This window comes from Tupaia chinensis, unplaced genomic scaffold (genome assembly GCF_000334495.1).
Source record: "Tupaia chinensis unplaced genomic scaffold, TupChi_1.0 Scaffold149892_1, whole genome shotgun sequence".
NCBI classification, from domain to species: Eukaryota; Metazoa; Chordata; class Mammalia; order Scandentia; family Tupaiidae; genus Tupaia; species Tupaia belangeri.
Window position 1 is genome coordinate 63717 of NW_006209736.1, and position 21742 is coordinate 85458.

A 21742-nucleotide genomic window follows, 5' to 3' on the forward strand; every position below is an offset into this window, starting at 1 on the left:
TTATTATATGTATATATTTTTTAAATTTTATTTATTTATTTATTTTTTGCTGGTAAGCTGCTTGAGCTCCCTGTATGTGGAGGGCACTGCTTACAGAAGCCATTTTGAGAGCTATTCACCATCTTAAGTGCTATCCACCATCTTAGAAACCTTAAGTTTCTATTTCCTCACTGAGCAAACCATCTCCCAGAAACCATGTGACTAACTTCCAGAACACTAATGATTGGCTCCCTTTGACTCATACCTTATTTGCATTTAGGGCAACCAATAGGTGCCCACCAGCCTGTATTTAAAGCGCACTTTGCGCCTCAATAAACGAGACTTGATCAGCACCTCGTCTGGTCTCCACTCTGTGTGTGTGAGAGAGCTTTGTGTGTCTGTACGTGGGTCCCTTTTTTCACCATCCTCACCCAGGTACCCGTTCGACTGTCCTGCGGGTTGGGGTACCTGTATATTCTGGTTATCAGTCCCTTATCTGAGGCAGAGTTTGCAAATATGTTCTCTCTGAGAGTTTTCTCCTCACCCTCATTATTGTTTCCTTTGCTGTGCAGAAGCTTAGTAGCCTAGTGTAGTCCCACTTGTCTATTTCTGAGTTTACTGCTTGTGCTTTGGGAGTCTTATTTAAGAAGCCTTTGCCTACTCTGATGCCTTCCAAGAGTTTCCCCCTGTGTTTTCCACCAGTACTTTTATAGTTCGAGGTTTTACGTTTAGATCATTGATCCATTTTGTTTTGACTTTTTGTAATGTTGAGAGATAGGGGTCCAGTTTCATTTTTCTTTGGTTTATCCAGTACCATTGACTGAAGAAATTCTTTTTTCTTCCCCCCTGGGTTGTCTTGTGCGGTTTGTCAAAAATCATTTGGCTGTATGTTTTGAGGTTTATTTCTGGGTTCTCAATTATGTTCCATTGGTCTACCTGCCTGTTTTTGTGCCAATAACATGCTGTCTTGGTTACCACAGCTTTGTAATACGTTTTGAGGTCAGTAAGTGAGACGCCTCCTACTTGACTCTCTTTGCACAGTGTTCCTTTGGTGATAGGGGTTTTTTTATGTTTCCAGACAATTTTTTTCTGATTGGCTTTTCTGTTTCCATGAGGATTATCTCTGGTAGTTTGTCAAAATTGCATTGAATTTGTGGATTGATTTGGATAGGATTGACATTTCGATGATATTGATTCTTCTAATCCAGGAACATGGGATGTCTTTCCCCTTTTTTCCTAGTGCTTCCCAATTCTTTTTCTTTTTCTTTTTTTTTTTTTTTTTGAGAGATTTTTGCTGTGGGGTGCGTCCGCTCGCCTATGAGATAGAGACAGAAAGCGAGAAATCACCCCTTCCCACGGGGGGATGGCCATGCTGCAATCCCTTCGCCTCCATTCTCCCCTCTCAGGAACTGGGCAGGCATGCACACAGGCCTGGCACGAGTTCTAAGCTGTCAGATCTGGGACCCAAACGGTGGTCAGTCCCATGATGGTCTAGTGCTCCAACAGCTATGCCACTTGTTGGCCCCTCCAATTTTTCGTTTTGTAGTTTTTCATGGTTTTCCTAGTAGAGGGCTTTTATTTTTTGGGGTAGATTTATTCCTGAGTATCTTATATTTGGGGAGGGGGGCTATTGTAATGCGATTGCTTTCTTTAGTTCTACCTCGTTCTGCTCATTGTTGATGTATAAAAGTGTTGTACACTTTTAGGAGTTGGAGGAGGGAGAAGCCAGGAAGAAAATGGCGGCCGTGGCTGCAGAGGCGGAAGCGACTGCAGAGTCCCCCGTGGAGGGGGGGCGCCGGTTTGGCCGAGCTGGAGATGGAGCCCATCCCCGGTAACCAGGCCAGCACTGACCCGCTCTTGGTCACAGCCACTGAGGCGTCTGTGCCGGATGGCGAGGCCTGCCAGGCGGCGGCGTCCCGCCCCCCGGCCCGCCGACGCCGCCGACGCCGCCGCGGGAGCTCACCGGCAGCCCGGAGGCGGCAGGGCCAGAGTTGGAGGCTGAGGACAAGCTGTTCGTTCGGGTGGCGGAGCCAGCGGTGGCCGAGCCTCAGGAAGGGGCCGAGTTTCCACCTTCGCCAGCGCTGCCGCCCGAGCAGCCTCCGGCCCCTGACTCCTGAGCAGCGCGAGGAGACACCCCTGTCCCAGCCTGCAGCCCTGGCGGGCGGGCGGAGACTGCAGTGTCGCAACCGGTTCTGGGCTTGGAGGTGCGGGTCACGCTGGACCACATCATTGAGAACGCGCTCGTCGTGTCGTTCCGACTGGGGGAGAATCTGTTCCCCGGGATCCTCATGGATCTGTCCAAAAGATGAGAAGTGCAGAGACTCCCATTCACATCTTTCTATTCTGTTTCCTGCAACAGCACACACACACTCTGATGGTATCTCACCTGTTTGGAAATGACGTATTAGTATGCTTTACTTTAACTCCTTGCCTTCCCATGAAAATATAGGAATCTTTTCCCATTTGTGAAAAAAGCTATTTAAAATTCATATTGAAGTATCATGTTGAAGGGAAAAGATGGGAGTCTTTATAGTTTCTCTGTACATTGTTTGATCCCCAGTGTTTTGTTTTTGTTTTTGTTTTCCTTTTTTGTTTTTAAAGAATTTTGGGTCTGCAGGCTAGCAGGTGGTGTGGTGATTGGGGTGCTGGATCCCACATGGCCGACTGCGAGGTTTGAATCCCAGACCCAGCGGCCTTAAAAGCATGCCAGTTACGTGTGTGTGTGTGTGTGTGTGTGTGTGTGTGTGTGTCCAAAATCTGGAGAGAAGAATAGAGAAGGGATTGCAGTACGACCATCCCTCCTGGGGGTCGGTTTCTCACTTTCCCTCTCTGTCTCTCTGTTTCTCTCCTGCAAGTGCACATTCGTGCCCTATAGTCTAAACATGAACAAAAACAAAAAAATTGGGGTTGGGACTTTTTTACTTTTGTTTTTATAGTTAGAAAGCTATAAGACAAGTGTGCTTTCTACTGATTTTTTTTCTTTTTTTCTTTTTTTTTTAGAGGTTTTGGCTATAGGGCGCGTGTGCTCACCAGAATGACAGAGAGAGAGAGAGAGGGAGAGAGGGGGACAGAAAGGGAGACATCACTCCCCCCAGGGGGAATGGCTGTGCCTCAATCCCTTCTCCTCCTTTCTCCCCTCGGGATCTTGGGCACGCACGCACACGCGCCCACCCTGAGTTTAAACCACTGGGTCTGGGACTCGAACCGCGGTCGACTACATGGGAGTCCAGCGACATAGCCTTTACACTAACTGCTGGTCCCTCTACTGATGTATTTAATAATGAGAGAGAGACACACACGCTCGGTAGTGTGTATACTGTTGAATCAAACAGAAGAGAAGGCCAGTGATTGCATGAGAATCTGGATTTCAAATCTGCAAAAGGAAGGTGCAAGAAGGTTTGGGCCCCATGGGATCCCTGTGACAGTATTTCCCAAAAGGGAATATAAGGGTAAACCAGAAGCCATATACCTCTAGACTAATACATTCCATGAGGGGACAGAAGTAAAGCGTGAAACTGAGCAAGGACTCCCTAATGTATTTCCTAGGGTTCCTGAAATATAAAGTCCATTTACATTATAATGGCCCAGAGTAAGGAGTAAGTCTTCAGATTTTTGGTTATGAAAATGACCAACATGGACCATGAGTGAGGGCCATTTGACCTCTAAAACTCCCACTTAAAGGAAAGATAAGGTTTTCACTTCAATATGTAAGTTTTTTTTTTTAGAGGTTTTCACTATAGGGCGCGTGTGCTCACCAGACAGACAGAGAGAGACAGAGAGATAGAAAGCGAGAAATCACCCCCCAGGGAGGATGGCCACGCTGCAATCCCTTCTCCTCCATTCTCTTCTTGGGATCTTGGGCGGGCACGCACGCCCACGTGCCCGGCGTGAGTTTAAGCCACCGGGTGCGGGACTTGAACCACGGTCAACTACGTGGGAGTCCAGCGACATAGCCATTACACCAACTGCTGGTCCCAATATGTAAAATGTTTTATAGGCTGGAAACTGCTGGTCGTGAGCTCAAAGACTCCAGGCTGAAGGGTTCCAGACACCTGAAGAGAAATTTGATTACCTATGGCCTCTCCAATCAAGAATGCCCAGGAGACGATCACGCCCTCTTGAACCAATCACTGAACTGATCATGCGCCTAGGACCTCTGCCCCTAATTTTGCCCTTAAAAACGCATGTGGGGAACACCTTGGGGAGACGGGATCTTTTCAGCATGAGCTGGCCACTTTCCTTGCTTTGCGCTTTGCAATAAAGATGTACTTTCCTCCATCACACCATGTGCCTATGGTTTGGTTTTGTAGCGCTTGAACGAGCAAACCTGATTTGGGTTCAGTAACCAAGTGTGACGTGAATGGTGCTGTTTCCAATGACCCTTCTGTCCCGCCTCCCGAGCTGAGCTTGGCTGAAAGCCTGTGGATTTCCAAACCTCCACCTCTCTTCCATGAAGGAGCAGCTTACCCTCCCCCTTTGTTTATCAGGGACACCTATAACCAATCAATACCTCAGCCACCTCCTCGGAAAATTAAGCGACCCAAAAGAAAAATGTACAGGGAAGAACCCAAATGAAAGTGCAACTACTGAGAAGGAAAAGCTGAAAACTGACCATACAGTGGATGGGAAAAAACAAAATGAAAGCCAGAAAAGAAATGCCGTGGTGAAGGTTGCCAGTATTGCTCACAGCAGGGGCCGAGTAGTACAAGTCTCTGCTCAGGCAAATATGTCAAAAGCTCAGCTGAGTACTAAAAAAAGTACTCCAGAGTAAGAACATGGATCACTCAAATGCTCTGGAAGTGTTGAAAATCGCCACAGACACGGCACAAAAGAAGCAAAGTGGAACCTCTCCTTCCAAAAATGCACATTCAAAAGTCCATTTCACACGTCGATACCAGACTCCTAACCCGCCCCGGGTTCGTTTAAAACCCCAGAGGTACAGGACTGAAGAAAATGACTCTTCTCTGAAGACAGGACTTGAGAAAATGCGGAGTGGCAAGATGGCACCCAAGCCCCAGTCTCGCTGCACCTCTACCCGCTCAGCAGGTGAGGCCCCTTCAGAAAATCAGAGTCCCTCAAAAGGCCCTGAAGAGGCCAGCAGTAAGGTTCACGACACAAACGAAGTGCGTATGACCGGTGAGCAGGATGAAGCACAGACATTGGGCAAAAAGGGCAGCAAAAGCAGTATCTCTGTTTACATGACCCTAAATCAAAAGAAATCTGACTCTTCCAGTGCTTCAGTGTGTAGCATTGATAGCACAGATGATTTGAAATCTTCCAACTCTGAAAGTGTAGCTCTTCTGAAAGCTTTGATTTTTCTCCAGGTAGTATGCATGCACCTTCCACCTCCTCCACTTCCTCCAAGTCTTCAAAGGAAGAGAAAAAGCTCAGTAATTCCTTGAAAATGAAAGTCTTTTCCAAAAATGTGTCTAAATACATCACGCCAGATGGCAGGACCATATGGACAGGGGACATTGTTTGGGCCAAGGTAAATGGCTCCCCTTGGTGGCCAGCCCCTATTTGTACTATAACCGTGAACCGGAAAGATGATGGCCTTTTAGTCTGACAGACAGGAAGCCTGTATTTCATGGTTGGGGTCTCCAATGGCATCTTTCCTTGCTGTTTCGCAACTCTCCCCCTTTCTAGAAAACTTCCAGTCCCGCTTTAATAAGAAGAGAAGGGGCCTGTATCGCAAGGCTATCACAGAGGCAGCCAAGGCTGCCAGACAGCTGACCCCTGAAGTGTGGGCTCTGTTGATAGAATTTAAAACATGAACATGGACAGCAAGGCAGGTGAGAACCATGGGAAGGAACCACAGGTTTTCTAGTCCAGTTAGGAGTAACATCTACAGAATAGCTTGGCCACATTGGACAGAGGTTGAACTCAGTTGGCTGGCTTTCTTATACATTCCTTATAGCCATTTTTACACTAAGAGGCTTAACCTGAACATGGAATCAAGCTTTGTTTTAAGGAAGTGAGAGAGTTTAGCATTGTTTTTCAGTTTCAAAGTCTAAGACCATCCCAAGGCATAGGAGCCATAGCCTCAACTGAAATTGAATTTTTGGCAGGGACTCTTAATTGCCATTTGTACCTAATACTGTACGTGTGTATACACAGGTGTGTGCATGCACGCACGTGTGTGCACACACACAAATACACACAAAAATACAAGTATAACATAGCCTGTCACTATGTGACACAGGTTGGATATTTGAGATTGTAGTAAGGGCTGTTGATGTGGGGGAATAATGTGGATATTTAATGACTTTGGTTTTAAATTAATGAACACTTAGCCTTCTCTGGGCTTAATGGGGTAAAAGTTTGATACTTAGTTGTTTGATAAACTGAGAGACTTGCTATTAAGTTACAAATTGGGGGAATATCTCAGTATTTGGTATTAAAGCTGTGGAGATGGATAGGTTTGAGTCATCACACTTATCCAATGCAATTTAAGAAACACTTTCAAGCTTCTGGTTTGGGAGTTTAGATAGGATTGGTTTTGATATGTATTATAGCTGATTGCTAAAATTGGTCAGATTTGTCCTGACTGGCTGCTCCTAAATTCTTAGGATACGTCCTAGTAAATTACACGTTGTGATTTGATTGTTATATGTGTAATTGTTGCATTTTGGATGTAACTAATTTAGTAATTTTTAAAAATTACCATTTAAGGTGTTTGTTTGCAAGTAAGAAAATGAGAAAATGTAATTGTGTGATGCTCTGAAATATACAAAAAATAAAAATAAAAAGCCGTAAATAAAATCAACTAAATCAAAAAAAAAAAAATTGCTATCCACTTTTATACACCAAGCAAGTGTATGTTGCTTTTGTATCCTGCCACTTTACTGTATTCATTTGTCACTTCCAGGAGCTTCTTTGTGGTTTCTTTGTGATTTTTCTATGTATATAATCATATCATCTACATTCACTTCTTTTCTTAATTGAACTTCTTTCATTTTGCTCTGTTGTCTGATTGCATTGGCTAGGGCTTCCAATACTATGTTGAAAAAAAGGAGAGAACATGGGAAGCCTTGGCATTAGGCCTTTTTTTTTTGGTCTTTTTTTTGGGGGGGGGGAAGAGGTTTTCACAATAGGGCGTGGGTGCTCGCCAGGAAGATAGAGGGAGTGAGAAATCACCCCCCAGGGCGATGGCCATGCCGCAATCCCTTCTCCTTCATTCTCCTCTCGGGATCTTGGGCACACACGCACACACGACCGGCGTGCGTTTAAGCCACCGGGTCTGGGACTCAGACCGCGGTCGACTACATGGGAGTCCAGCAACATAGCCATTACGCTAACTGCCGGTCCCCGGCTTTTTAAAAGCATATTGATCTGAAAGTCGGCTACTACGCCAGAGACTATTATACCTAAAAGTTTGTCCGTGGGCACTGTGGAGTTTTCTGAGATTCTGTAACCAATAGAAAGATTATTAAACTCATCGATTGCTTCATGTGCTGGGTGAGATATCTAGTACAAAGTCTAAGAAATAGCAAAATCAAGCTTCTATGCATTGTATCTGATTTAAATCGAATGCTGCCAACGTTTCGATATTAAAATGCACTACCTGGGCGTTCTTTAACTTCCTTTAAAAATAAAAATATTTCAGGACCAGCAGATGGCATAGTGGTTATGTTGCTGGACTCCCATGTAGTAGTCCGTGGTTCGAGTCCCAGGCCCGGTGGCTTAAAGTTCGTGCCGGGCACACGTGCGTGCGTGCCCAAAATCCCAAGAAGAGACTGGAGGTGAAGGAATTGAGAGATCATCCACCCTGGGGGTGATTTCTCACTTTCTGTCTCCCTGTCTCTCTCTGTTGCTCCAGCGAGCGGACGCACCAACTGGCAAAAACCTCTCTAAAAATAATAATAATAATAATTGTCCACTGAAATAATTGGGGACATGTGCTCCTTCGTTCGAAATGCTGCAGTATGAACAATTTCAGTCATCAACAAATTGAGTTTATATACAACACTTGCAAAGAATTTACAAGGTTTGTTACCTTAGAACAGTGGTTCTACAGCTTTAGCTTGCAACGGGATTACGTAGAGGGCTTGTCACCACACAGATTGCTGAGCTACGTATCTGTAGTGTCATATGACAAGATGTGGGTTGGGAGACCCAGAGTTTGCTTTTCTAAAACCTTTCCTAGTGTACTGAGGCTATTGGCAGAGTACCGAACTTTGACCACACTGCACAAGACAGGGCAGTATAAGGAACCTTCAATTATCCATCTCCCAATTGCAAATATTAACAACTCATGGCCAGTCTCATTTCATACATACCCTCTTTCCTCAGCTACTCCAGATAATTTTCAAGCAAACATCAGAAATATCAGAAATCATCTGATTCGATTCGTCTATATTTCAGTGTGTAAGTCTGAAAATATTAGAAATTCATTTTCCTCAAGTTTTTTCTTTCAAATGTATTTATTTTACATTCATTCACTGTGTATCATTGCAACATACAAAATGAGTTTTCCCATCCATAATACACTGTATCTTGGCTCAATCAAAGATATTACCACACGTGTTATCTTCAACAAATAATTTTCCATTTCTTGTTTCTCATATATTTTCCTTCTCCCCCACCCCCATGCCCTCCATCTCACCTTCTGCCAGTTCTTATCCTCCTCCTACACTGTCTCTGGTATTCTACCATTGCTTTCTACATTTTTTTTCACTTTTATTGATTCGCAAAAGATATTATTAAACTAAACACTTTCAATAGTAAGTATAGTTGATAGAAATATATCTATGAACACATGTCTGACTTTAGGCATAAAACTCAGTGAGTAGAGTGAACATAGTATAAAGTAGCACCTAGCTGGGGCTGTATAGCTTCCTGCTGTCATTAAGTAGATATGTTTTAAAATGATTTTTTGTTTGCTTGTTTTTTATGTATTTATGTTTTAATTTCAAGGAAAGCAGTTTTAGCTTTAATATCATGGTGGGTAAAGTCTCTTTAAAATCTAAATGATATATAGCGATTGAATGTATAAATAATAATAGTAATTTTTAAAATTATTTAAAACTCAAAACTAAAAATAATTAAGAATTTTGTTTTGTTTTGTTTTTTACAACAAAGCAGTTTATTGTGATCAGTGTTGGAGACTCTATACATCCTTCACAATTTAATTTTACATAATCTGGTACTTGTCTTAACACTTAAAACTGTGAACTGCTAGACTTTTATTTCCCTAGAACAGAGAGCTGGTATGTTATTTTCCAGGAATGAGGTACCGTTTCACACAACTGGTTTCTTTTTGTTTGTTTTCAAGTTTTAGAGAACTAAATTTGCATTTGTTAAAATCAAAAAGTAGGAAAGATGTTTTTTACAAATAATTTTGATCAAGTATGTGTTCAAAGAAAGCAGAATAAAAAGGCTTTTCCTCTAACATTCTGTATTGTACGGTATTGTTGTTCAATAGGAATTAGCTTCTGTCATTTGCTAAAAGAAGGAGTAGTGGGGAACAGGATATGTTGGGAATTTCATAACGGGTAACAGAACCATTCTCTTGGGTAAACCATAGGCAGGGGCAGCTGTGCTGTAACCATATGGTGTTCCATAGCCTGGAGCTATGTAGCCAGGAGCAGCTGTAGCCCCAACAAAAGCTCCCCTGGTTAGAGTTCCTCTTCCTCTGCCCGGAACAGCTTGGACTGCTGCGGACACAGCCGTATTCACAACACCCTTAGCCTGAGGGATAATTTTCTTTTTCTTATTATTTGCTGCGTTGGGTCCAGAAAACAGCTTCTCCAGGCCAGCTAACGCTGCACTTGCCTTTGCCACTTTCTTATTTGGACCTGCGCCCCTGAATTTCTGTCCGTCTACTTCTACCTCCATCACAAGGTGCTTGTCATGGCTCCCACCAGTCTCTGAGATGAGTTCGTACTTGAGACCTCTTCTTTTTTCATTGAGCTCCATTACAGGATTTTTGCCACTTGCTGTGAGCATAGGGCCCTGAGTTCTTACCTCTAAGGTACTGGAGGTTTCAGTTGTAGAATTTCCAGTATTATTGCTTGAGTTTGAAGACACTGTTTCATTTTTGCTTTCATTATCTGATTTTTCATCTGAACTCATACATTCAATATCTGCATCAAAGCCTGTTGGGTACCCCATTGCCTGTAATACCTTCACTGCTACGTGCAGCTTTGCTGTTTTCTTGGATGGTCCTGAGGCTTCATATGTTGTGCCATCCACGTCGACAGACATTGTGAAGACTGGGGCATGGACAGGGCCAGACTGAGACAAGAGCTTATACTGCAGCCCAGGCCTAATCTGGTTTAGCCTCATTAGTGCATTCATGAGGTCTATTGCTTTACTATCCAGAATTTTTCTTAAGTTTCGTTTCATCTTCTTATTGGGATCTTTATCATCCCCTAACCCATCTTCAAATGGCCTCTTGAGAGCTGAAGACCCAACACCTTCTTTATCAGTAATTGACCAGGAATACTTCTGAAAAGGTTTACTAGATGGAAGGGGGTCCGTCTCAAGCACTTTATAAATCTGACCAAAGGCTGATAGTCTGAGTGCATGCTGTGCACTGTGGGTAATATCTTCTTTTTGCTGGACGGTCATATAGCTCGGAGCATCTGTTGGGTCTCGCTCACAAGGATCATGAAGACCAGGACCCCCAGGAAGTAGTATTCCAGATGCCAAACACTCCATTACTCATCTCAAGGCCTCCCCAGCGCCCAAAGGTCTATTACAAGTACCTATAGACTTTTCACATATAAGCTCTAGTGGCCAATCCTTTTCATGGTGCCCATGTGGGGACTCTGTTGCACAAATCACGCAGAATGCGGGGGACAATTACACATGATTTTAATCCATTTGCCCTTGCCTGAAACCATTTGGCATATCGAAGAGACGCCAAGGCAGGCGTTCAGGCATTTCTGCCTGTCCAATAAGTCTGGAGGATCTTTCACCGCAACATTTTCTCCATCTTTCTTCTCCAATTCGTCCCTAATTAGAGGAGAAGTAAGTATCACCTACAAAGTTAGAGTAGGCTGTTTTGTATTCCAAATTATGATAGATACCTCGTTTACGCATTGTTCCACTTGATATTTCTCCTCTGTCAGTTTCTGAATCTGAATAGGAAGATTATCTTTGATTGTATTTAACAGAGTTTCTGTGGGCTTGTCTTTGCACATGAAAACCAGCTCCAAGTCCATGTCATCTTTAATCAGCAAGCCTTTTGCAACCAGGCCAATCCTCATTACACCACACAATGTCCGACCACCTTGATCCTTGGAACAGTTTCCAACGGCCTCATCTTTCTTCACTTCTGATTCACCCTCTGTTTTTGTGCATTTATTTGTTTCATCCAGCCAATCTGAGACATGTTTAAAAGCACATTCAACAGTAGACACCATATTCTGAACAGCTTCAAGCTCTTCCGGAGACGGATAGATTGTTGAGTGTTTCACCATCACATGGCGATCATCCTGGGCCACCAAGAAAAATTTTCTTAAGACTTAAAGGCGACCTCATTCATTTCCACCGGTCTCTGGTTGTGTAGCTCCGGCACTTGTCATCGCTGTCCTTCCACTACTGCTGCCCCCACAAGGCCTCGCTTTAGTTGAGGCCCCTTCCAGCGACCCATCGCTTGCTCTCGATTCTCTCTGCTTTGTCCCCTGCCAACCGCAACCATTGATGCCATGTTGGTTATTCGAGCGACCGAGACCACGGCCTGGAATCGAGGGCTTGGTGCACCTTGATTTGGAGGAAGTAGGGCAGGCCCTCTATCTAGGAAGAAGTTTGGAAACCCTGGGACAAACTAGTTAAAAAGAAGTGGAATCTTGATGAGCTGCCCTAATTTGAGAAGAATTTTTATGAAGAACACACTGACTTGGCCAGGCGCACAGCACAAGAGGTTGAAACATACAGAAACGGCAAGGAAATTACAGTTAGAGGTCACAACTGCCCTAAACCAGTCCTGAATTGTTAGGAAGCAAACTTCCCTACAAATGCCATGGGTGTGATTGCGAGACAGAACGTCACTGAACCCATTGCTCTTCAAGCTCAGAGATGGCCCCTTGCTCCAAGTGAATTCGATATGGTTGGAGTAGCACAGACTGGATCTGGGAAACCATTGTCTTATGTGCTGCCAGTCATTGTCCACATCAGTCATCAACCATTCCTAGAGAGAAGTGATGGGCCTATTTGCTCTGTGCTGGCACCAACCTGGGAACTGGCCCCGCAGGTGCAGCAAGTAGCTGCTGAATACTGCAGAGCATGTTGCTTGGTCTACCATCTATGGTGGTGCTCCGAAGGGACCACAAATATGTGATTTGGAGAGAGGTGTGGAAGTCTGCATTGCAACACCTGGAAGACTGATTGACTCTTTTAGAATGTGGGAAAACCAATCTGAGAAGAACTACTTGTACTCGAAGAAGCAGACAGAATGCTTGATACGGGCTTTGAACCACAAATAAGGAAGATTGTGGATCAGATAAGACCTGATAGGCAAACCCTAATGTGGAGGGCAACTTGGCTGAAAGAAGTACGACAGCTTGCCGAAGATTTCCTGAAAGATTATATTCATATAAATATTGGTGCACTGGAACTAAGCACAAACCACAACATTCTTCAGATTGTAGAGGTGTGCCATGTCGTAGGGAACGGTGAAAACCTTACTCGTCTAATGGAAGAGATCATGAGTGAGAAGGAGAATAAAACCATTATTTTTGTTGGAACCAAAAGAAGATGTGATGAACTTAGCAGAAAAATGAGGAGAGATGGGTGGCCCGCCATGGGTATCCATGGGGACAAGAATCAACAGGAACGTGACTGGGTTCTAAATAAATTCAAACATGGAAAAGCTTCTACGCCGATTGCTACAGATGTTGCCTCCAGAGGACTAGCTAAGAAAGATGTGAAATTTGTCATTAATTATGACTACCCTAACTCCTCAGAGGATTATATTCATCGAATTGGAAGAACTGCTCGCAGTACCAAAACAGGCACAGCATACACTTTCTTTACACCTAATAACATAAAGCAAGTGAGCGACCTTATCTCTGTGCTTCGGGAAGCTAATCAAGCAATTAATCCCAAGTTGCTTCAGTTGGTTGAAGACAGAGGTTCAGGTCATTCCAGGAGTAGAGAAGGCATGATGGATGATCATCAGGACAGATGCTCTGCAGGCAAAAGAGGTGGGTTTTATACCTTTAGAGACAGGGGAAATTATGACACAGGTTACTCTAGTCTACTTAAGAGAGATTTGGGGGCGAAAACTCAGAATGGTGTTTATAGTGCTGCAAATTACACCAATGGGAGCTTTGGAAGTAATTTTATGTCTGCTGGTATACAGACCAGTTTTAGGACTGGTAATCCAACAAGGACTTACCAGAATGGTTCTGATAGCACTCTGTAGTATGGAAGTAATGCTCCGAATATGCACAAAGGTATGAACCAACCAATATGCATATTCTGCTATCGCAGCTGCACCTATGATCGGTTATCCAATGCCAACAGGATATTCTCAATAAGACTTTAGAAGTATATGTAACTGTCTATTTTTCACAATTGCTATTTATATTGTGTGTTATCAGACAAGGTAGTTTTTTAAAATCATTATCGCTGTTTTTTAAAATGTATTATTATCATGTATACATTCAATTGCTATACATCACATTTAGATTGTAAAGATACTTTACCCAGCATGATATACACCTCTGTCCAGCCAGTTAAGGAACACGAGAAATGGGACCAGCAGGTGGCGTGGTGGTTAAGGTGCTGGACACTCCCACATGGCCGACCATGGTTTGAATACCGGACCTGGTGGCGTGCTTTCTCACTTTCTCTCTCTCTCTCTCTCTCTCTCTCTCTGTCCCTCTCTGTTCAAATTAAAATAAATGAATGAATAAATAAAATGATTTAAAAAAGAAACATGAGAAATGCAGAAATGACTGCACTGCAGCAGTAATTATGGTACACTTTTTCGCTATTTAAGTTGGATATTTCTCTTCATTCCTGAAACATTTTTTAGATTTTTTTTAAATTAGAAAATGCAGGCAGTGTTTTCACAAAAGTAAATGTACAGTGATTTGAAATACGATATAAATGAAGACAATGCATGGCCTTCCAATAAAAAAAATTTGAAGACCAAATTGTACTTTATCTTACATATATAATGTTATATATGACTTTGCATCTATATTTTTTTCATTTTTTTTAAACTATAAGAACTAAAATGCTTCTTCCCATTGTTTAATTTCAGAGAGGGCTTGAGTGTATGTGTGGGGGTGGGCATCAGGAGACCCTTATTAAAATGATCTATCCATATTACAAGAATTAAAATGGGATTGATTTAGGAAAATTTATAATTCTAGGCAAAGTTGCATAAAAGCTTTATGTCAGTAGTTTCCAGCATCAGGGGACTCTTAATAGTCTATTTTCCTTATTCATTAGCATGGTTAAACAGGAAATATTAAAATATTCAACTGCAATGTCAGAACAACACAAACGAGTATTATTTTGCAAAACATATCATTTGATAAGCTTTAATTTTTTTTTATTTTTCAAAAGATTGCATTCATACTCTTGGCTATATTGTGAATTACTGAAATGTTGAACAGAGCTGAAAGACTATTGACATACTCCCTTTTAGAAGACTGGCCAAGAACTTGATTGAGTCTTTGAATTTGCACCAAGAATTAAAATGGGATTGATTTAGGAAAATTTATAATTCTAGGCAAAGTTGCATAAAAGCTTTATGTCAGTAGTTTCCAGCATCAGGGGACTCTTAATAGTCTATTTTCCTTATTCATTAGCATGGTTAAACAGGAAATATTAAAATATTCAACTGCAATGTCAGAACAACACAAACGAGTATTATTTTGCAAAACATATCATTTGATAAGCTTTAATTTTTTTTTATTTTTCAAAAGATTGCATTCATACTCTTGGCTATATTGTGAATTACTGAAATGTTGAACAGAGCTGAAAGACTATTGACATACTCCCTTTTAGAAGACTGGCCAAGAACTTGATTGAGTCTTTGAATTTGCACAATGTCCTAGTGCAGGTTACTCGTAGATTCTAGTCTTCACAAACTTCCTGGGACTCTTAACTAGTCACACTGGAGGTCATGAGTGTCTTTCTAATAATTTAGGGAATTCTAGAGGTCTTCAAGCTGTAAGGTCTATTTATACTTTAACACAAGGGGAAAAAAATACCTCATCAAGAGTAATAGTTAATCAGGAGGCAACATAACCAAAAACACAGTGAATGCAAGTCTTTGTGTTAGATTCAAAATGGGTTTATTGCTAGAAAGATCCAGGGGATAGTTTTAGATTTAACTTGGGCTCACCACCTAACAGTCTAATCATCTATTTCAATAATGGTTAAAAGTAGGTCTAAATGTCTTCCCAGTGTTTTTACCAGGACTTCAAGAGACTTTATGTTATAGTCTACTCAGTGAGAAATAAGAAGACATCCAGACAGAACCAATTTTTTTTGGAATTTATTGATCAAGCCAGCAGCATACAGCGGGTACTCATGTCTCTCAAAACCCTGCAGCCTGAGTGAAAAGCGAAAGGAGTTTACACAGGCCAAAAATGCACAATCATGTCCAAGATGACTTGAGGATTCACCAGGACAAAGAGCAGCGGTCTTCAAAGGCTAGAGGGTAGGGTTTTACAATGTAAAAGCACGCAAAAGCACATCTCAGAGGCAGACCACAGTAGGTAAGCAGGTTAATCATCCCTGAGGGTAGGTTCCATCTCTACCCAAACACAATGGAATCTCTATGGGGCTGGGCAAGGTCCAGTGACTGGACCTTATCTTAAGGCAATCAGGAGGAGTGGGGTTTTAAGGACAATAGGAACGTTAACCACTCTATTTACTCTTAGGCAGAGAAAGGGAATGCAAGTTTTTAGTTATAGGAATTTAACAGTTTATAATGGAGGCGCTCCTCCAAGATGGAGTTGCTCCTGCTTCATTCCCCACTTCTCTTGGATGTGCTTCTCCAAGATGGGGTCGTGCCTACTTCAATGTAAACTCTGATTATTAAACTGAGGCTTTAATTGGTAATGCCTTACTAGAGTGTGCTGAGGGTGGCAGCTGGTAAGGAGAGCTGTAATTTTAGGGCTAATAACTGATTCAGCTTCTAAGACCTGAATAGTCTTCAATGGCATAGTTAGTCAAATTCATGATTTTTAACTTTGTCTTTTTACTTTTTTTTTTTTTTGAGAGGTTTTTGCAATAGGGTGCATGCACTCGCCAGAAAGACAGAGAGAGACAGAGAGACAGAAAGTGAGAAATCACCCCCCAGGGTGGATGGCCACGCCACAGTCCCTTCTCCTCCATTCTCCTCTCGGGATCTTGGACGTACATGCACACGCATCTGCCCTGAGTTTAAGCCACCGGGTTCGGGACTCAAACCGCGGCCGACTACATGGGAGTCCAGCGATATAGCCATTATGCCAACTGCTGGTCCCCAAGCTTTTTAACTTTGGAAAAGCTTTTGGGGTAGGTTGGAGGATTTATTTATTACATATTTTACTGTTTAATGTCTATGTGGGCCTTTTAATCTGTAAACAACTGATGGGGAGGCTGCGGAAAACATTTACATAGTTACCTTTGACGTTTTAAGAGAGGGTCCACTTTTTAGCATGTGTGTTGTGTCCAGCCTATGGTTGCCTTAACTAATAAATGTGGTCCCCCCTCCTCCCCCCCCAAATGACTTAAAGTCTGGAAAAAGTTTAGGTTCTGTTCAAACAGTAGGTAGATACTGAAAACTGAAAAAACAGATATGGACAAAGCTAAAATCTAGTAACAAGTGCACTGTAATTTTCTTCTGAAATATATTTTTCTCTCTCCATACCCACTTTTATTATAGAGAAGCATAAACTAACTTATTTGCAAAAAAAAAAAAAAATCAGTTTAATCTCAATTTGGTCTGTTTTTTTGCACAAAGCCCCATAAGAATACTCTTTGACTTAGTTGGCTCTGCTGGAACCTTTTATAAGGAACTTCAGATTAAACTCTTTGAAATGCCCCCTGAGACTACTGTACCAAGTCAAGAGTTCACCATCTGACTGTGCCTTTAAGTACCTGTACTTGAGAGTCTTTGGGGCCTGTCAGGAAGTGACATTCTTTACTCAATTGCTTGGCAGAACCCTTTATGGCTTTCTTGAGATCTACCTCAGTTCCTTAGCTCTCTGGTCATAACTTCAGCTATGACATTCCAGTCAAAGCCCTGACAATAATCAGTATTTTCCATTTCTGATGCAAGGCAAAAGACCGTAGTGATCTTACGCAGGAAAAAAAAAAAAACAAAACAAAACAAAAAAAAACAAACAAAACAAAACAAAAAAACCACAAAAATTGTCACTAAGTAAGAATGCTCACAAATATTTTCCAATTCCGGAGGGGTCAAGAAGAGAGAAAAGTTTATGTTTCAGTTTCAATATTTTTTTTTTTTAACAAATTGCTGAACCTATCAACAACTTAAAGCTAACCAAAAATCCTTACATCTGGAAGACAAAGCATAGAAGAAAATCAGTAATGTTTTAGTCAAAAGTGATACAAATTCTATTTCACCAGTTCAGTCTCATGCAATTAATCTCTCTTCTGTTGAATTTTCAGTGTTACTGTGTTCTGATCATTCTGTTTAGATCCTGGAAGTTAACCTTCAACATTATTATTGATATTTCTGGACTCGTACCTACCATTAAGTTGGCCATTTTCTTGGTTGTGTTTTGTTTTCTTATTTCTGTCTGTCTGTCTTTAGTTTTCCTGGTATAGCACTCCCTTCAGAACTTCTTGAAGAGCTGATCTGGTGTTAGTAAATTCTTTCAGGCTTTGTTTATCTGAGAATGCTTTTACCTTTTCTTCCCATATGAAGGATAATCTTGCCAGGTATAGTATTCTTGGTTGAAATTGTTTTTCATTTAACTCTTTGAATATATTTTCTCCTTCTTTCCTTGCTTGCATTGTTCCTAATGAGAGGTCCGATGTTAGCCTGATGAGATAACATACGTTTTCCTCAAATTTGATTTTGAAGACATACTAAATTGAAGGGTAGTACAGTGAAAGTTCATAGAGCTCTTAGCTTCACATTATCCCATTGCTTTGCACCTTGATTTTCAATTTTCTCTCTTTCCGTTTTCTTAACCATTTAACAGTTTCAAGTACTTTGCCTAACTACTTCTGCATGTGTCTTCTAAGTAGTAGTCCACAACTCCTATTGAACCACAGTGCCATGATCACACTGAAGAAACTTAACAGTGGTATGGTCGTAGGGTATTATGATCTAAGTCCACACGCAGTATATGTTTACATGTCCCCAAGTGTTGCCGAAAACCAGATGCCGAGAAAAGGAAAGCAGCACTTGGAGAGTTTGGGAGAACTGTTTAATATGTTGGTGGGCACAGAGGAGTTAGCACTCTGAATTCTCCGGCCACAAGCGGGAGCTGGACTCCGTCTTTTAGGGGGGAATTGGGGAAGGGGAAGTCTCTGGGTGGAGAATGGAAGGTCTCTGGGTGGGGAATGGGCTCAGAACAGGCCCTCTGTAGCATCAAAGGGAGGAGTCAGAGGAGCAGGAAATCTAATCTATTCAGTGTACTAATCCATTCAAGGTTTTCAGTTTCCCCTGTAGCTCTTGGGAGGGGCAGTAAGTTTGCCAGAGGACAGATACTTCAGGCAGCTATCAGCCCTGAGTTATTCATGAATTCAGGGTCCTTCCATATCATCAGTAATATCCTTTTTAAAGATTTTAGGGGGACCAGCAGACAGCATAATGGTTACATCGCTGGACTCCCACATAGTGGAACACGGTTTGAGTCCCAGACCCTGCAGCTTAAAACTCATACCAGACACGTGTGCATGTGTGCACAAAATCCTGAGAGGATAATGGAGGAGAAGGGATTGTGGCGTGGCCATCATCCCCTGGGGGAAGTGGGCGGGAGCTTTCTTGCTTTCTCTCTGTCTCTCTAGTGAGCACACAACCCTGTAGCAAAAACATCTCTTTCTCTCTCTCAAAAAAACCCTAACAAACAAAAAGGAAAAAAAAAAAGAGTTTTGAGAAGATCAGCAAGCCAAATAAGAAGCACATTGTGAGCCTGCCCCCATGGCACAACATTAAGTGCTGTGCATGGAAAGCCACAAGGCCTACTTACAAATCCCGTCAGCTTAAAATATGCACTGGGCACATGTATGTGCATATCCCAAATCCTGATAGGATGGAGAAAGCAAGGAAAATGGATACGGGCATGGTAGGGTTTTCTCTCTTTTTTTCCCTCTCCAGTGAGTGCATGTGCCTTCTGACAATTAAAAAGAAAGAAAGCAGAAAGAAAGAAAGAAAGAAAGAGAAATGAAAGAAAGAGAAAGTAAGAAAGTGAAGAAAGAAAGAGAAGAAAGAAAGAGAAAGAAACAAAGAAAGAAAGGAAAAAAGGAAAGACTTTGCCTTCTATTGTTACCTGTTTTTAGTGTCCTCCAATCTTTAATAGTCCCTTTATCAATGTTTAAATTCTTCCTAGTCAATGATATTTTTTCTGGCGCCTAGGCCTGTTGTCTTGGAATGTGCCCCACATATGGATTTGCCTGACATTTGCCTCTTAAATATATTCATGTTTAACGTTTAGGGTAAGTATACATAGTAGGTGGTGAGTATTTTATATTATAACACCTCTGGGGACTCCCAAGACCAGTTTATCTCCTTATCAAGGACGATATTGGTAGTACTCACTTGACTGCTTATTTAAGGCATTTTTCATGTGGATTGTTCCTTTGTGAAGTTCCTTTTGTCCCTTGGTGATTAATAAGCAGTGTGTGGCATGTTCTTTTGATGGCATACTGGTATCATGTTCTCTTACAAAATTTCACTCCTCAACTTTGGCATTCAATCAGAATTCCACAGGATTTGATTATGACTCTGGTGGCTGAACAATAGTGGTTTCCAAATTCTATCATTCATTTCTACCTTTATTGGTGGGCATTTTGTGGTAAAGAAAGAACATCGTAGCCCATCCTCCCTCCACCTTGTTCAGGTTGTATTTGCTGCAGCAGAAAGAGGAAAAACTATTTCTTTGGGATGTCGAAAGTAATAGAGACAGAAGAGGAGCTCCAACAGTGGTGGAGCAGTGGAATACAACAGACTGTGAGACTGACCGACTTGGGAAGGTCTGGCTTCTCATCTGGAGACCTCCCTGAGCACACAGGGCATGTGTGAGTGTGTCCATGATCCATAGATGACTGTGTCTGAGACTGGAGCATGACATCAAGATCCTGTTGAGTTTGAGCCTCCGCCTGCATATCAGAAAAAAGAAATACATAAAAAGTCTCAGAAAATAAAGATTAAAGTGCACGGAATTAAGAGAAATGTAAGCAAACATGGAGAATGGACAAACATTTTTCCTTCAACTGTGGAAGGCCGCATATTAGATCTTGCACGTGAACACCTGTTTGTCCATTTTGTTCCCTTACCCTAACATGGCTGTCTGCTTCTGTAAACCTGCTTGCTATTCCCGTGAGAAAATAGCTTGTGCTAGCCATACAGAAAACCATATCCAGGACGACATCCTGTACCTGCTCCTGTCTCTTCTAACTAGCCCGAAACCCTTTTGTTAAGCAATGCAACTGCTTGCATGGAAACCCCACTCCCCTCAGAAATAATTAACCTGCTTGATTCAGCTTCTGTAACTGCTTTCACAGAAACCCCTGGTAACTGAACCCTCTATAAAAAGACTACTCAAACTTCAGTCGTGGCTACAGTTCTGACTCTCTGTTCCCCTCCCGCCTCCACTCCCCAGAGCCTCAGACTGTAGTCGCTGGCCAGCTAATAAAGACTCCCTTTAAACTTAATCTGGCTTTGGTGGTCGTTCATTCAGTGGCACTCTACAACACAACATTCTAAACATATTGACAAAATCAGTTGCCCCCAAATAGAATGATTTGCTAAGAAATAACAGAAAAGCAATTTTTGACAATTACCAAGAGGATGTCAAGTTATAAATTTGACCAGATAAAAAATGGCTTGAAATGCAAGGTTGGTTGAACATACGCAAAACCATAAATGTAATACACCATATTAACAGGAAAAAAGACAAAAACCATATGGTCATATTGATCGATGCAGAAAAAGCATTTGATAAGATACAACATCCTTTTATGATCAAGACTCTCAGCAAAATTGGCATACCAGGGTCATTTCTCAACACAATAAAAGCTATCTATGAAAAACCCATCACGAACATCATCCTGAATGGAGAAAAGCGGAACGTTTTCCCACTGAAAACGGGTACAAGACAAGAATGCCCACTTTCTCCACTCCTTTTCAATATAGTACTGGAAGTCCTTGCCAATACAATCAGAAAAGAGGAAAAAATTAAAGGCATCGAAATAGGAAAAGAAGAGGTGAAACTCTCTCTATTCGCAGATGACATGATTGTGTACATAGAAGACCCAACGATTTCCATGAAAAAATTTCTGGAAGTAATGCACGAATAGAGTAAAGTTGCAGGATACAAAATTAATACCAGAAGTCTATAGCATTTCTATAGACAAACAACAGGCAGACAGAGATAGAACTGAAAAAAGTTATTTCATTTACCATAGCCACCAAAAGCATAGGATACTTAGGGATAAATCTAACCGAAGAAGTTAAAGACCTCCACAAGGAAAACTATGAGAAGGTAAAAAGAGAAATTGAAAATCACACAAAGAAGTGGAAGGACATCCCCTGTTCCTGGATTGGAAGAATTAATATAACCAACATGGCAATTCTACCCAAATTAATCTACCTGTTTAATGCAATGCCAAT

At 41.8% G+C, this 21742-nt stretch overlaps 3 pseudogenes; 2 read left to right on the top strand and 1 right to left on the bottom strand.

The window, feature by feature from the left end:
- Window positions 1–1601: 1601 nt before the first annotated feature.
- On the top strand, window positions 1602–5753 carry LOC102488443 (PWWP domain-containing protein 2A-like; annotated as a pseudogene).
- Window positions 5754–9376: 3623 nt separating this feature from the next.
- On the bottom strand, window positions 9377–11414 carry LOC102488866 (spermatid perinuclear RNA-binding protein pseudogene; annotated as a pseudogene).
- Window positions 11415–11635: 221 nt separating this feature from the next.
- Window positions 11636–13466, top strand: LOC102493855 (putative ATP-dependent RNA helicase DDX5 pseudogene; annotated as a pseudogene).
- The last annotated feature ends 8276 nt before the right edge of the window (window positions 13467–21742 follow it).